The sequence below is a fragment of the Centroberyx gerrardi genome, chromosome 1 (genome assembly GCF_048128805.1).
Source record: "Centroberyx gerrardi isolate f3 chromosome 1, fCenGer3.hap1.cur.20231027, whole genome shotgun sequence".
Classification (NCBI taxonomy): Eukaryota; Metazoa; Chordata; class Actinopteri; order Beryciformes; family Berycidae; genus Centroberyx; species Centroberyx gerrardi.
This window is the reverse complement of record NC_135997.1, coordinates 21,593,350-21,607,925: the sequence shown is the minus strand read 5'-3', so window position 1 is coordinate 21,607,925 and position 14,576 is coordinate 21,593,350.

The following is a 14,576-nucleotide window of genomic DNA, read 5'->3' as shown; positions in this document are numbered from 1 at the left end:
TTCACCTGTGTTTCATGTATTCTTCATTTGCTTTGTAACCATTTGATTTTGGTCATTCATAGAACTGGAAAGAGTTTCTCCTGTGGAGGCAGTTTGAGCTTGTGTGTGATGTATAATTGCAAGGTTAGAGATGATCATTGTGATAACTGTGTGCTTCTGGCCTCATTGTCCCATTAATTAGTGCAGTTGGATAAAATATTAGAATGGGTTGGATTGTTGGATTTAACACTGCCAAAGTAGTTGCAGGGGCTATATACAGTTATAGTTCTATTTAACCAGAAGTAGCAGAATTAACTATTGTGGTCAATGTAGTATGAATGCAGGATAGATGAAGAATGGGGTATTGCCATGGCTACTCGTGCAGGACAGATGATAGAAAGATGCAGGATGGCAGACTTCTCAGGACAGATGTGGGATTTACCATTGTTTCTACTGTGGTCCTATTGCAGGACAGACGGGTAATATTTTTTGTTCCAACATGTATATACAGCATAATGCAAATTAACTTTTATTTGCGTTTCACCATGTTTTACAGGTGTAGCCGTCATAGAAGTCCCATTCTGACTGCATGCTTCACAGAGGTACAGTCAGCTGATACTAATGGTGACAACGAGTCACGAGGCTCATGAACTATTGGTGACGGGCAGAGCTGTAGGCTAAGGCATCTGCGGCGGACTATAGGGTATTGTGCTGCTTAGCGCTGAGCTTTGAGGTTTCAGGATGCTGTAAAACAATGTGAGAAGCACTTTCTACTCGTTCAGACACTGGCGTAATGAGAAAATACTCTTAATCCAGCTCGCACGTACACACACAGGCGCACACGGAGGCGTATTTCTGCTGCCGAGAGGTTTCTTGGTGAAAGCATATTGCGAGAGAAGCAGTTTAAGGAGTGGCAATTATAGTTTTGGACAACGTCATTGATTTAAACTCCTGATTAGAGGCAGGGTGACAGAGGTGGTACACACAATGACTGGCGACTGGGAGGGTGAGGGGGTGCGGGGGTGGGGTGAGGGATGGGGGAATTGCGTGGAGCCACTTGCGGGTGATGGGGGTGGTGGGCTAGCACTCCATTCAAACCCTAAGAGGCAATCCTCCGTCTCCCTTCGCGCTGTACAGCAGAGACACACTGACATACATACACACATATGCAGGCTTGCACGTACACATACATTCACGCACACATGCACACGCAAAAGAAGGGAAGCACACACACACACACAGTTTTGCGCTCCCTCTGTCAGTCATGAGACTACCTTAGAATGGCTAGGGTTCCCCCCTCATTCCTGCTTTCATGTTTCTCTCTCTCTCTCTCTCTTTCTCTCTCTCTCTCTGTAACTCTCCGCCTCTGCCCCCCTTCTCTCTCTTTCTTTTTCTCGACACACCTGACTGAAATATTGATGGCTCCCAAGCGCTGCTGTTCATGCCTAAGTGGTTGTTTTTGTTTCAAAGAGCGGGCGACTGTTACACACACACACACACACACACACACACACACACAGAGGCAGGCAGGAGAGGAGGCACATATACACGAGCACACACAGCACTATTTCATACATTGCACATTGCATCCTTGGATGCATATACACATTTTACATGCCTAAATGGCTCTCATTTTTGACTAAAAATAAAAGTGGAAATATCAAACTTGGTAAAATGACCAACCTTAAATGTGGCACCATAAGCCTGATCCTGTCAGTCCAGATGTATCCCTTAACCATGCTAGTTTCACATTTTGGCATTATCAGCATTATTAGCATATTAGCAAACAGACTGACTGAATTCTGTTCTGCATGCACCTTTAGTCTATTAGCTCATACCAGTTTCAGAAGGAGATCCATTCTAGAATTTTAGCACATGTTCTATTATTCTGGAATGTTGACAAACAAAAGTTTGACTACTTTGGAATGTTAATAATGTGAGTTTCTATTATTCTAGAGTGACAACAGGGAGTTCTATTATTCTGGAACATTAACATAAGAGGTTGTACTGCTTTGGAATGTCAATTTGAGGAGTTTTATTATTCTAGAATGGTAACAGAGAGTTCTATTATTCTGGAATGTTAACATATAGAGTTCTATTATTCCAGATGGTTGCCATAGGGAGTTCCATTATTCCAAAATATTAACATACAGACTTATATTGTTCCAGAGTGTTAACATGGGGAGTTCTATTATCCTGGAATTTTATTTCAGTCCCAGTGGCATTCCTCTCCCTGCATGGAGGCAAAATACTGTGTGTACACACACACACACACACACACACACACACACACACACACGCACACTGAGAGGTGGTGCTCTGTTCTGTGCTGCTTCTGTGTTACCGTTTAGCATATCCTATTAATATTAGATGAGAATCATTTGTATCTGAGCGCACCATTGACCTTAGTCTACGGAGGCATGTAGAGTACATATGTACTCTGTGTGTGTGTGTGTGTGTGAGTGTGTCTCCACACTCAAGCCCCTGCTCCCAGTGCTTGTAATAGCGAATGTTATTGTAAGCAGAAAATTCCTTTTGATTTCCTCTCCTAAAATGTAGAACACACAGCACATTCAAGGTGAATGAAAGTAAGATCTGAATTTTGCCAAATTTTGATTATAAAATAAACTCAGTTCAAGAAGGGACAATGTAAAGCATTGTTCCTCTATGAGCTTGTTGCTGAATGCCATAATATTGTAATTGATGTCACTTATGCTATTCTGCCTCCCCAATATTGAATGAAACTCAATGCTTATGAGGTCACATACATGTGTTAGTGTATCACAATACATTTTTCAGTTTATCATACAAAAGAGATTTAATTTATTATTCCATGGGGTTGTTACAGGGACAGCTTGCTCATAAATGAGTGGAACATCTTAGTTAGGTTATGGTAGGTTATAAACTGATTGAAAGGAAAAGAGACAAAATAACTGCTAATTAAGAGGGCCCCAAAATGGCTATGACATCAACTGAATGCACTGTATTCAAGAAGGTTTTCACAATATGATGTCATATGAGGAAGTGATTTGAAATGTTGATTTAACCATGTGTAAAACACGCCCAGAGACTGAAACCCCAGTCTGTGGAACTACATGTACTACATGTGCATGATCAAATCCCATCAGAACATGTAGCTCTCCTGGTCTGCATACTGGCTCAGTGAATTTATACACTATGAGAGATTTTACTAATTACCATCATTGAAGCACATTATCCTACCATGATACAGGTAGTCCCTTATCTATTGTAATTAAATCAAACTACATCATAAATAAATAAAAAAAGCACTGGAACATTTTCTGTCTCTACTGTTTGGTTGCTGGCATTTTATTCCTTGCACTCAGTGTTGGTTTAAGCATTTTCTACTGTTTATTGTTATTTGCTCTGGATAAAAGAGTCAGCTAAATGCCTGTGAGTAAATGGAATTCTCTCACATTACCACGTTACACCAGGATGTACGCTTTCTGTCCAATAACTCTTTCGGTGAGAGCCATTTTGTGAAGCTAGTGATATCTGCTGTGTTACGAGATTCATTTAGCCTGCAGTGTGTTAACTGCTTGCCCTATGTGTGTGTGTGTGTGTGTGTGTGTGTGTGTGTGTGTGTGTTCAGGTGAAGCTGGGGTCTATAGGCTGATGTCAGATCGTAATTGTGTAACTCTAGTTCAAATGCATCTCCATTAGCTAGCTCTATCACCGAGAGCTCTGAGCGCACACAAGAGATACTAGCCTCTTATCCACCAGCCCAGCAAAGATCATCAATTTGAACATCGCAGGGTGGCCTAGTGGTTAAAGAGACCCCCCCTCCCCCTCTCTCACACACACACACACACACACACACACACACACACACACACACACAATCTAGAAGGTCTTAGGTTCAAATCCTGCAACAGTCGCTGTTGTGTCCATTAACAGGACACTTAACCCTTACTTGCTCTAAATAAGAGTGTCAGCTAGTCTTGCCTGAATTGTAAGTTGAACATCTTGCTGACCCATTCACAGTGTCTGTGTTCAGCGTTTGTCTTTGTTTGGCCTACCTAAAAATACTGTTGCTCTTACAATTGACACAATAATTACTCTACATCAGGAGTTCTTGAACTTTGTCAGTACGGGATCCAGACTGACCCAAATTTAGTCTCGACTTGGGATGAGACTAAAATATCTAGTCCTTTTGTCATGGTAGAATCCACATGAGGGGGTGAGAGTGGATAAGTGTTTCTGTGTGTGTGTGTGTGTGCGCGCGCGTGTGTGTGTGTGTGTGTGTGTGTGTGTGTGTGTGTGTGTGTGTGTGTGTGTGCATGCCTACAGTGTGTCCTCTATGCCCCCGCATTGTTCCCCACATTGTTTTTCTTCACAAAAAGTCACGGCCTGACAAGGTGCTGTGCGCTGTAAAAATTATGCCTTGTTTATACGTATTTATTTCCCCTTGACAGTTTAATTATTTCTGGCCCCATTGGAGGAAACCACATAAAAAACTCCCCACGTTCATACAGATTCTAATTAGGAATGCTGGGAAATTAAAACAGAGTTGTTTCGAAATGCTGTCATTTTTCCAAGGCCTCGTCTTGGAATTATGTCTCAATCAGCACAAGCGGAAATAATTACTTGTATACCTTCTAACTGCCCACATTTACCAAATGGCAACGCAATTTACAGCCATCATGGCCCGAGAAGCAATCATTGGGCCAACTATAAATTCACAGGCAGGCAGTTTGGAGAGCAACGTTGGAGAGGAGGGTTATTGTGGAGAATTAGAGAGAGAGAGATAAAGGGTAGAGGTCTCTCTCTCTACCACTGTATTCCCTCAGTCTCTCTCCCTTGTTTTCCCCTCCCCCTCTCTCTTTTTCTATCACTTTACTCTCCCTCTTCTCCCTCTTCCCCCTTTCCCTCACCAACCTTTCTCACTATCTTAACCCTCTTTCTTCTTCCAGACCTCCCCCCTTTCTGTCCGCTTATTTCAGTTTATTTTACAGTGAAATCGCAGCACTAAGAGACACACATACACACACTTCTCAAATGGAGGCAGCCCCACGATTAAGTGATTATTCCCGCACACACCATTAAACACACTCACGGCAGGCATGGACACACTCAAACACACACATTACCACACAGACACTTAAACACCCGCACACATTGCCTTTAAAGTAATTACTCACACACGTCATTAGACACAGACACAGATGAGGAGTGTGTTTATGTTCTGTGCATCTTACAGTGTGGACTACTGGAGTCCCCTTCACTCTATAGATACACAAAAACCATCCACTTAGTATTACAAATTAATTAATTCTGGCCATTTGACAGCATAGACAGCCAAATAAGTAGCAGCGGTACGTTCCTAAGATACAGCGTTGCAAGCGAACAGCAGACTACCATGAAAATGTAAATAGCAGCCAGTAGTTTGAATGAAGCTGCCCACACTGACAGCGACGTCGACAAATGCAGCAAAAAAAATAGTTTGTGTTGTCTCTATTTCAGTGACATTTTGCAGGTGTACCCTGCCTCGGAATTGTGGATATTAGTGGAAAACTGGACTTGTACTTCCTGTATTTTGTTTGCATGGGGAGAGTTGTAAGGAATGCATGGTAGAAGAAGAAGAGATGGACGAGGAAAGACTTATATTTTAAGTCCTCTTCTCTATGATGTGTTAAGTCATCTTTATAAGAACCTGAACAGAAGAGGCCACATACAAGATTATACAATTAAGTGATCAATACATTTGTTTTGGCAAAGAATCACTAAATTTAAGCTGTGGATGTCAATTTTGGGAGCAGATCATGTTTAGTTTTTTAGAAAAAGAGTATCGCAAAAAGTTATTACTGTTTGGCCAAGTGGTTAGTAGGGAAAATTTGAGGTAGACCTATGCCACCAGATAATTTATACTGTAAATTAAGTCAGAAATGATTAAATATATATAAAATATAAATATATATTATTATTAGAATACTTAGATAGTATTAGATTACATTATGCAATAAAGCTTTACAAACTATCAACTTTTTTTTTCTAATTATGGTTTAGATACTCATTTTCATGAAAAAAACAGGGTACCTCAGTGATCATCAAAAAGTTTTCCAAAGCGTTATCGTTTGCTCACAGTATGTTAGGAACCAGTGTAAAAATCAACAGTTTATATCATAACAAGGTAACACAAAATAAATAAATCAGTAAAAAAAACAAAACAGATGTTTAGATTTTCTTCACTCCCAATATAAAAATACATAGTTTGGATAGTGATCAGTGCATTTACATGCACAATAATACATGCACAGCAATATATGCACAATAATAAGAATAATCCTGTGAACAGTGAAAAGAACAATAGTAAAAACAGCAAGTAAAGGAGAATGGAAGCAATATAAGAACAGTTAGAGGAACAATAACACAATAGTATATAATAATAAAAGTCAAGAGAAGGCAATGCAAAAACAATAAACTAACATAACATAAACAAAAAAAATCAATAAAAGGCAAGTTTATAAAAATAGATTTTTAAAAGAGACTTAAAAGATGATACAGACTTGGCCAATTTTATATCTAGTGGCAAGTTGTTCCACAGTTGAGAGGCTCTGACTGCAAATGCCTCCCTTCCACCTCAGTCTGGATTTGGGGACTGAGAGAAGAGGCATATTGGCTGACCTGGGGCAATACTGTTATATATGTGTACGGACGCATGAGCTCGGAAATTTAGGGTGGGGCTAGATCATGTACTGCTTTGTAGGTCGCGAATAAAATCTTCTTCTAAATTTTATAGGAAGCCAGTGCAGGGAAGCTAAAATCAGAGTAATGTGGTTTCTTCTCTTAGTGCCTGTTAAGAGCCTGACAGCTGCATTCTGAACCAACTGCAAATGAAATGGCTGATACCAGAGTATAGCTGAGTTACAGTAGTCCAATTGAGAGGAAATAAAAGCATGAATAGTATCTCTGGGTCCTCACTGGATAAAAATGGAGGTATATCTCAACTGAAAAAAACACTGTCCAACACTCTTTACTTGTGGCTCAAAACATAAATCAAGAGTCAAAAACAACCCCAAGGTTTCTAGCATAAGACTATTTGAGGATAGATCACCATTGTCCTTCCGAAGCAGACTCATGTCTGGGGGACCAAACAGTTTTACCTCAGACTTGCTCTCGTTTAGATGCAGAAAAGTCTGAGATAGTTCTGAGGCTAGCAGGGTCATTAGGTTTCACAGGCAGATATAATTGTGTGTCATCGGCATAACAATGTAAGGAGACATCATATTTCTGGATTATATGGCAGAGGGGAAGCATATACAAGCTGAAGAGAAATGGACCCAAAATTGAACCCCGGGTCACACCACAAGTAGCCTTTGCTGAAGAGGAAGCGAAATTACCTAATGAAAAGGTTTGATTTGAAAGATAAGATCTAAACCAGTCCAGTGCAGAACCACTGACACTAACCTAGTCTTGTAGACGGCCTAGTAAAAGCAAGGTCCTTTTTTCCCCGGTCATAAAGTTTGACTACCAGCCCCAGGAAGAGTCTGGCTAGTTCTATATTTTTTCATTTCCTAATGATGGAGCCTGCTGTGCTCTTGTGAACTCCCAGCACTTCAGAAATATGTTTTATACTCTTCCGCAGATCTGTCTCCTCACAGTTCTGTCTCTGAATTCTGCTCACAGTTCCTTGGAGTTTCTTCTCCGACATGCACTGGTATAAGGTCTGTGGGATCTTATAAAGACAAATGTGTTTCATTCTAAATCATGTCCAGTCAATTGAACTGGCAACAGGTGGACTCCAATCAAGGTGTAGAGGCATCTCACAGACATTCAAGGGAATTTTGATGCGCCTTAAATCAATTTGGAACATCAATGCAAAGGGGTTGAATACTTATTGACTCAAAAGATTTTAGCTTTTCATTTTTAATTCATAAAAGTAAAACAATCCACTTTGACCTTATGGGTTATTGTGTGTAGATCAATGACAAAAAATCAAGGGGAAAAAGTCAAGAGGTTGAATACTTTCTGAAGGCACTGCCTAAAAGAGGGCCAGTGGGTCAAATTTGGCCATCCATAAAATCCTGATAAGACATCCTATTTGACTTATTTCCACTCAATTTAGTTATATTTAAAGATTGATTTTTACATAATCTAATTAATAAAGGGCATATTCACAAACAGCCTGATCTAATTTCCTAAAGCGTACTTTGAAGATTTCTAAGTAATCAATGTCTTGTTGGGTGTTTTTGGCCCATGGTCCATCCGTGTTACATTTGGTTCTTTGACCCTCCATGTCAGAGTCTGGGCATCCCCGCTCTGCCTGATGGGGCTAGTGGTGGGCCTGAGCGCCTGATGTGCGGTCTAGAGGTTAGAGTTAGTTAGAGGTTCCCAATCTTTTATCCTCAGGGACCCACTAACTCATCACTCGGGTTGGACAGTAATGCATTACAGGTAAAAGGATTACAGTGAATGAGATTTCTTGGTGAATTATGTAAAATCTATTTCGAAGGTAACAATGCATTTAGATTGTGAGGTTGCAGACACTAACATAACTTAACTTCATGGTTGATAATGGTCCTTAGACCTTCAGCCCCTTCTGATTTATATGTGTAATTTGGGTGGGCGTGTGCATTTGTGTGTGCACTTATGCACATATGTGTATATATGTATAATAAAAAATGAATTTGCTATTTGTGTATTTTGACACATGAACAAAGTTAGTCTAGGTAGCTTTGACCTACTGACTCAATTCAGAGAAAAAAATGTGTACGATGCACATAAACACAACTGGTGGAAATCAAACATGCACACTCACTAGCTTGAAACCGACAAACCTCTGCATTTGATGTCGAGGGTAGACTTCATATTCTGTTGTCCTTGAAAATCTGAGTGTTTTTTATATTTCTGTAGGCTTACCTTTACGCTTAACCCTCTCTCTCACTTCCTCCCTTCCTACCTCACCTTTTTTATTCCCTTTTCCCCCTTCATCTCCCTCTCTCTCTCTCTCTCTCTCGCTCAGATTTTCTCTCTCTCTCTCCCCCTCTCTCTCTCTCTCTCTCTCTCTCTCTCTCTCTCTCTCTCTCTTACCGTCTTTATTAGTAGTGGAATTATTCACTTGGCTTGCACCTCAGTTTGAATAAATTGAGTGTTGAACTATTGGAGAGAGGGGCTTTTTGGCAGGCATACATTTGCGTCTGAGACGGTGTGTGTATGTGTGTGTGTGTGTTGCGTTAACAAAGAGAGAGCGTAGAGAGACGACTAATCCCAGCGGAATAGCCCACTCATGTTCTGTTTGAGAGCGGCGTAATTAAAGGAGCGCACCTCTCCGAAGTCACCTATTTCAATACAAAACACTGCTTTATACAGACACGCAGGCGGCCAGACACACACACACACACACACACACACACACACACACACACACACACAGGGGGCTTTCTTACCAGGCCCAGACCCCAGCAACTCACTCTGTATATAATTACCTCCCAGTTCTAATTTAGCCCTGGGAATATCTACTATCAAAACCTGAGGATGAGAAGGAGAGAGGGAGGGAGGGAGGGAGGGAAAGAGAGAGAGAGAGATGGTGGCAGGAAGGGTAGGAGGAAACATGAAGTGAAGAGAATATGAGAATATTAAAAAAGAAGAGGCTGTGGTGATATAAGGATTTGGGGATTTTTGTTTTATTGTCAGATAGACAGACAGATTTGACTTTGAGGAAGTTTGTTTTTTTTCATGTCTTATTTAAGTATGTTTGGATTGCTGACAAGAATTTACATTGACATTCACTTACCTTTCTCGCTCATAATTAATATTTGATTTAAAACAGTTTGCACGGTACATATTTTATTTCTTATTTTGCATCCAGGCTAGCTTTAATGTGTGTTTCTGTCACTCACTCACACACAGTCTTCTGTCTATCTCTGTCTCTATCTACAGTATATATCTATCTTTTCTGCCCATTGAAATCATTGAGATATTCCCCTCACACATCCAGATGTTGCCTCCAGTGTGTGTGTGTGTGTGTGTGTGTGTGTGTGTGTCACGTGTTTAGTTTGGGCTCGTATAGAAATCATGCTGGAACTGAGAAGATAAGCACACACACATACACACAGTATAGATCAAGAGTAGAATATAGGCTATGAGCATTGACTAAACAGGAATTATGCATGCTTAAACACAGACAGTCTCACACACAGTCACACACACACACACACACACTCTAACATGCACACTGAGTCTTCCATGTTGACGTCCATCATCTCTGCCCTGTCTGTCCATGTTTGATGAGGTTACACCTCAGTCCAGCCCAAAGCCTTCCCCTTTTCCCTGTCCCTGTTTGATGAGGTCACTCCTTTCACTTTTTGATGAGGCCATGGTGCGGTCCAGCCAACCCTCAATCTGACCACTGACAGGATAGTGACCGCTAATGACCTACTGTGTGTGTGTGTGTGTGTGTGTGTACATTTTTGTGTGAAAAAGATCCTCTATCCTGTCTGTTGTCTACTGCTATTGGACATAATGCAAATTGCACTACATAAGTAACTAAAATATAATTGAGAATATATTAATTTATTTGTAACTATGTAAACTCACTTGCAACATATCTGTATCTGTATCTTTATGCATTTATATATAACACAATCACATCGGAAAGGTTAGAGACGGTTAAGGGCACCTTCTCCACGTGACTCTCTTTCTCACCCTCTATTTCTCACCTAATTATATGCACATTTACACACACACACACACAGACACACACAGACACACACCTGTCCTCCTAGCTGTGAATCCTGACTGACCTCTGTATGGAATAGCAGGGCTGTCACATGTCTCTCTGTTCCAGGGAAAAAACAACATACATCCACTAAGACTATAAGCGTGTGTCTGTGTGTGTGTGTGTGTGTGTGTGTGTGTGTGTGTGTGTGTGTGTGTGTGTGTGTGTGTGTGTGTGTGTGTGTATGTGTGTGTCTGGCCTTTTATCTGCATTATGTTTTTTTATTATATGCGTTTGCCTTTTTGCAACTGCACACACACCTACACACATGAATGTGTTACGATGTCTATTTCTTGATGAGATTTGAATGTAGATGTGAGCGTTTGCATCTGCTTTGGTGTGTGTGTGTGTGTGTGTGTAGGTAGGTTTTGTGTGTGTGCCTTATACATACCCCACATCCAAAGGTTACCCAGACAGAGTTTTGGTGACAGGCTCCAGAAAGCCCCTTAAACCCCAGCAGCTTTGCCCAGCAGCTGGTGTGCTCCCCTTGGCCTTGATCACCGTCACTGCCCCCTCTCTCCCTGGAGGAGCCTGGGTGGACACACACACACACACATATACCCAGTCAAACACACACATAATGTAAGTGTCGACATACAGAGGTATATACATACATTCACACACACACATGCCCCACATATGCACATACTCACACACACTAACTAGCAAGCTGGATTGAGGTTCTCAGTGTTTCACCTTCCCGACTCACAGAGTGTGAGACACAGGCAGAGGCTTGGGATGGTTTTTGTCATTGGTAGAAGACATGGATAGACAGTAAAAAAGGTTAGAGGGTCAAATTAACACCCGCTAAGTGCCAAATGCCAGTAAAATTTGTCTTGGGCAGGTAAATCAATAGGGGTCACGCAAGGTTATTAATTCTTTCTATTATTTTTATTGCTTATTTTTATATTGTAGTTATGTGCTCATGTTGTATTTCCTTTTCCCTGCTGAATCTTATTAGTTTCTGCTGCTGTAATGACCTGATTTCCCCATGAGGATCAATAAGGTTTCATCTTGAAAAAAGCCCCAACATACTGTGAATGTAGCACAGCAACTAACTCGGACCTCATGGATAAGTGTAAAAGTCTACTCACCTCCACACACACACACAGGCTGGAATGAACTGCAGCCAAAGTGTAGTTTTCATCTAATGATACCTTGTGACGGCCAAACCTCTCATTACTATCGCAACAACTGGACAGTTTGGATACAAGGCAGGTGACAAATATCTCTTTCTGCTCTCCTCCATATCACTTTTTCCTCGCGGCTCCCTGAACTGAGTTGCTTGCTCTCTCTATATCTCTCTCTCTCTTTGTGTGTGTGTGTGTCTCTCTGGGTTCAGTGGGTAGCCGGTTGGAGGGCCAGGCAGGGGGTCTGTGGTCAAATTGGCCGTTTCCACATTGTGTTCTGCAGTACCTGCTGATAGAGCTATCAGATAACTTAGCCCCCTCTCTCCCATCCCCGCTGGCGATGTAACTGTGTGTGTTTGTGTGTGTGTGTGTGTGTGAGAGAGAGAGAGAGAGAGAGCGCACAATTGATGTTGTACAGTTATTTGTCAATTCATCCTTGGTATTATGCTTTAAATTGATACTACATGGCATATAGATAAATAAATAAAAGTTAAAGACGCAAACATATTCTCTCTCTCTCACACACACACATACACACACACATTCTCTGTCTCACTTTTTTCTCACACACACACACATTGTCTCTTTCTCACACACTCACTCGCACACACACACACACGGTGAGGCTCTGTGCTGCAGTTGGCTGAAAACTGACCAGAGTCCATAGCTCCCTCTGTTGGCTAATAGTGAACTACAACCCCTCTCTCTCCCCCATTCCACCCCTCCGATCTCCCTCTCACTGTCTCTATCTCTCTCTCTCTCTCCCTCTCTCTCTCTCTCTCTCTCTCTCTCTCTCTCTCTCTCTCTCTCTCTCTCTCTCTCTCTCTCTCTCTCTCTCTCTCTCTCTCTCTCTCTCTCTCTCCTGTTTGCTGTTCTGCTCTGGCAGATCTCTTCACCTTCACTAAAGCAGAGGTCAGTAAATACACCAGTTTGGTGTTTTCTGTTTAATTTTCGTAGTGGTTCTTCCCAATTTGTTTTCCCCATCTTTAAGTTTCTTGTTCAGATTGTGGCAATAAAACTATTCACATTTCCACTATTACTGTAATAACTTTTATTTAATATAATCTAATACAATTTAATGGAATAAGAAAAAACTCCAATTCATTTCATTTTTCCATACAAAGTTCATATTTATTTTCATCAGTGGAGGCAATTTGCTTGTAGTTTTAGCCTCAATCTGGTGCTCTGTATAATTGGTGTGTGTGTGTGTGTATGGGTGGCCTGAGGTCAGCTGCTTAACTGACCACCTCTTGAATTTCCTAGAGAATATTTTGACAGGCACACACACACACACACACACACATACACGCACGCACACACACACACACACCCACACACACATTGCCCCGAATGAACTTGCTGTGGCCTATTGAGTGGTGTGATTGATGTTGGTGAGACCTGCGACGGATAATTCTTCTACAGATGTCAACAGGCTGCCACCACAGGGTCAAAACACACACATACGCACACACACACACACACACACACACACGCACACACAAAAGACACATGAATGAGAGACCCTGAGTGTTACACAATAGCCTTCACATAATAACTGAACACGGTCTAATACACAATGCATGCACATGCATATACAAGCACACAATATTTCACTATGTATGCGCACATACAGACACACAATTAGTAGTTTAAACCACTGAGTTTGTGTTTTTCATGATTCATGTCAGGGTGCGCGCACATACACATACACACACACACACACACACACATGTATACACACACACACATATACACACGCACACACGGTATTTTCTTGGCTTTTAATAGGTTTGTGTTTAATAGGTTTGTGTGGCAGTCGAGTTTGTCCAGTGAGAGAGAGAGAAGTGGCCTAAAGGGGTCACTGTCAACATGCACACTGAGAGCCAATCAATACTGAGAGAGAGATGGGTGGGGGGGGCGGGGGGGAGAGGGGAAGGAAGGGACCAGCAGAAAGAGAGAGGGGAAATGTGAGTGAGAGAGAGTGTTGGGGTCATTTCAGGGTGTAATTAAAATCATAATTTTGCACTGATCTCTGTAGATTTCCAATAGAAAATACAGTAGCTTAAAGAATGTATGTGTGTGTGTGTGTGTGTGTGTGTGTGTGTGTCCCCTGATGGATGTAAAAGAACATATGTATGTTTATTTGTTTGTGTATGTTCTGTTTGAGAGTTTAGCATCTCATTGTTACCATTCTCCTTCCCCATTTCCATAACAGACAACAGTTTTTTTGTGCAATTAAAACACACACGGATGTACACACCACACATACACACACCTACACACACACACAGCACTCACCACTTTGAAACCTGATGCTTAGATTTCATTCTTACACATTCTGCTTTTCTTTCTTTCAAATCAAACAAACACCGCTGCTCATACCAAAACTGACTGTCCTAAAATACACTTTCTAACAAAGTAAGATGCATAAATTATATGGATGGAACTTTTCTAACAAAAGTGTAACTGAAGATTTTCAAAAGTAGATTTCCATAAACTTTACAGATTCATTACAGACTGAAACCACAGTTTTCCTCTTTTTCCAAGTCAGTGTTTTTCTGTTTTTAGCAGAGCACTCAAATGAGGGAATTTCTATTCACATATCTCTTACAAACACTCGCCATTTGATCTCCTCATCTCTCCAGTTATAGTAATAATTTAAGATTTATGATGCATAATCAAAATAACATTCATTTATATTGCGTATTAACATTGAAATGAGTTGGGAG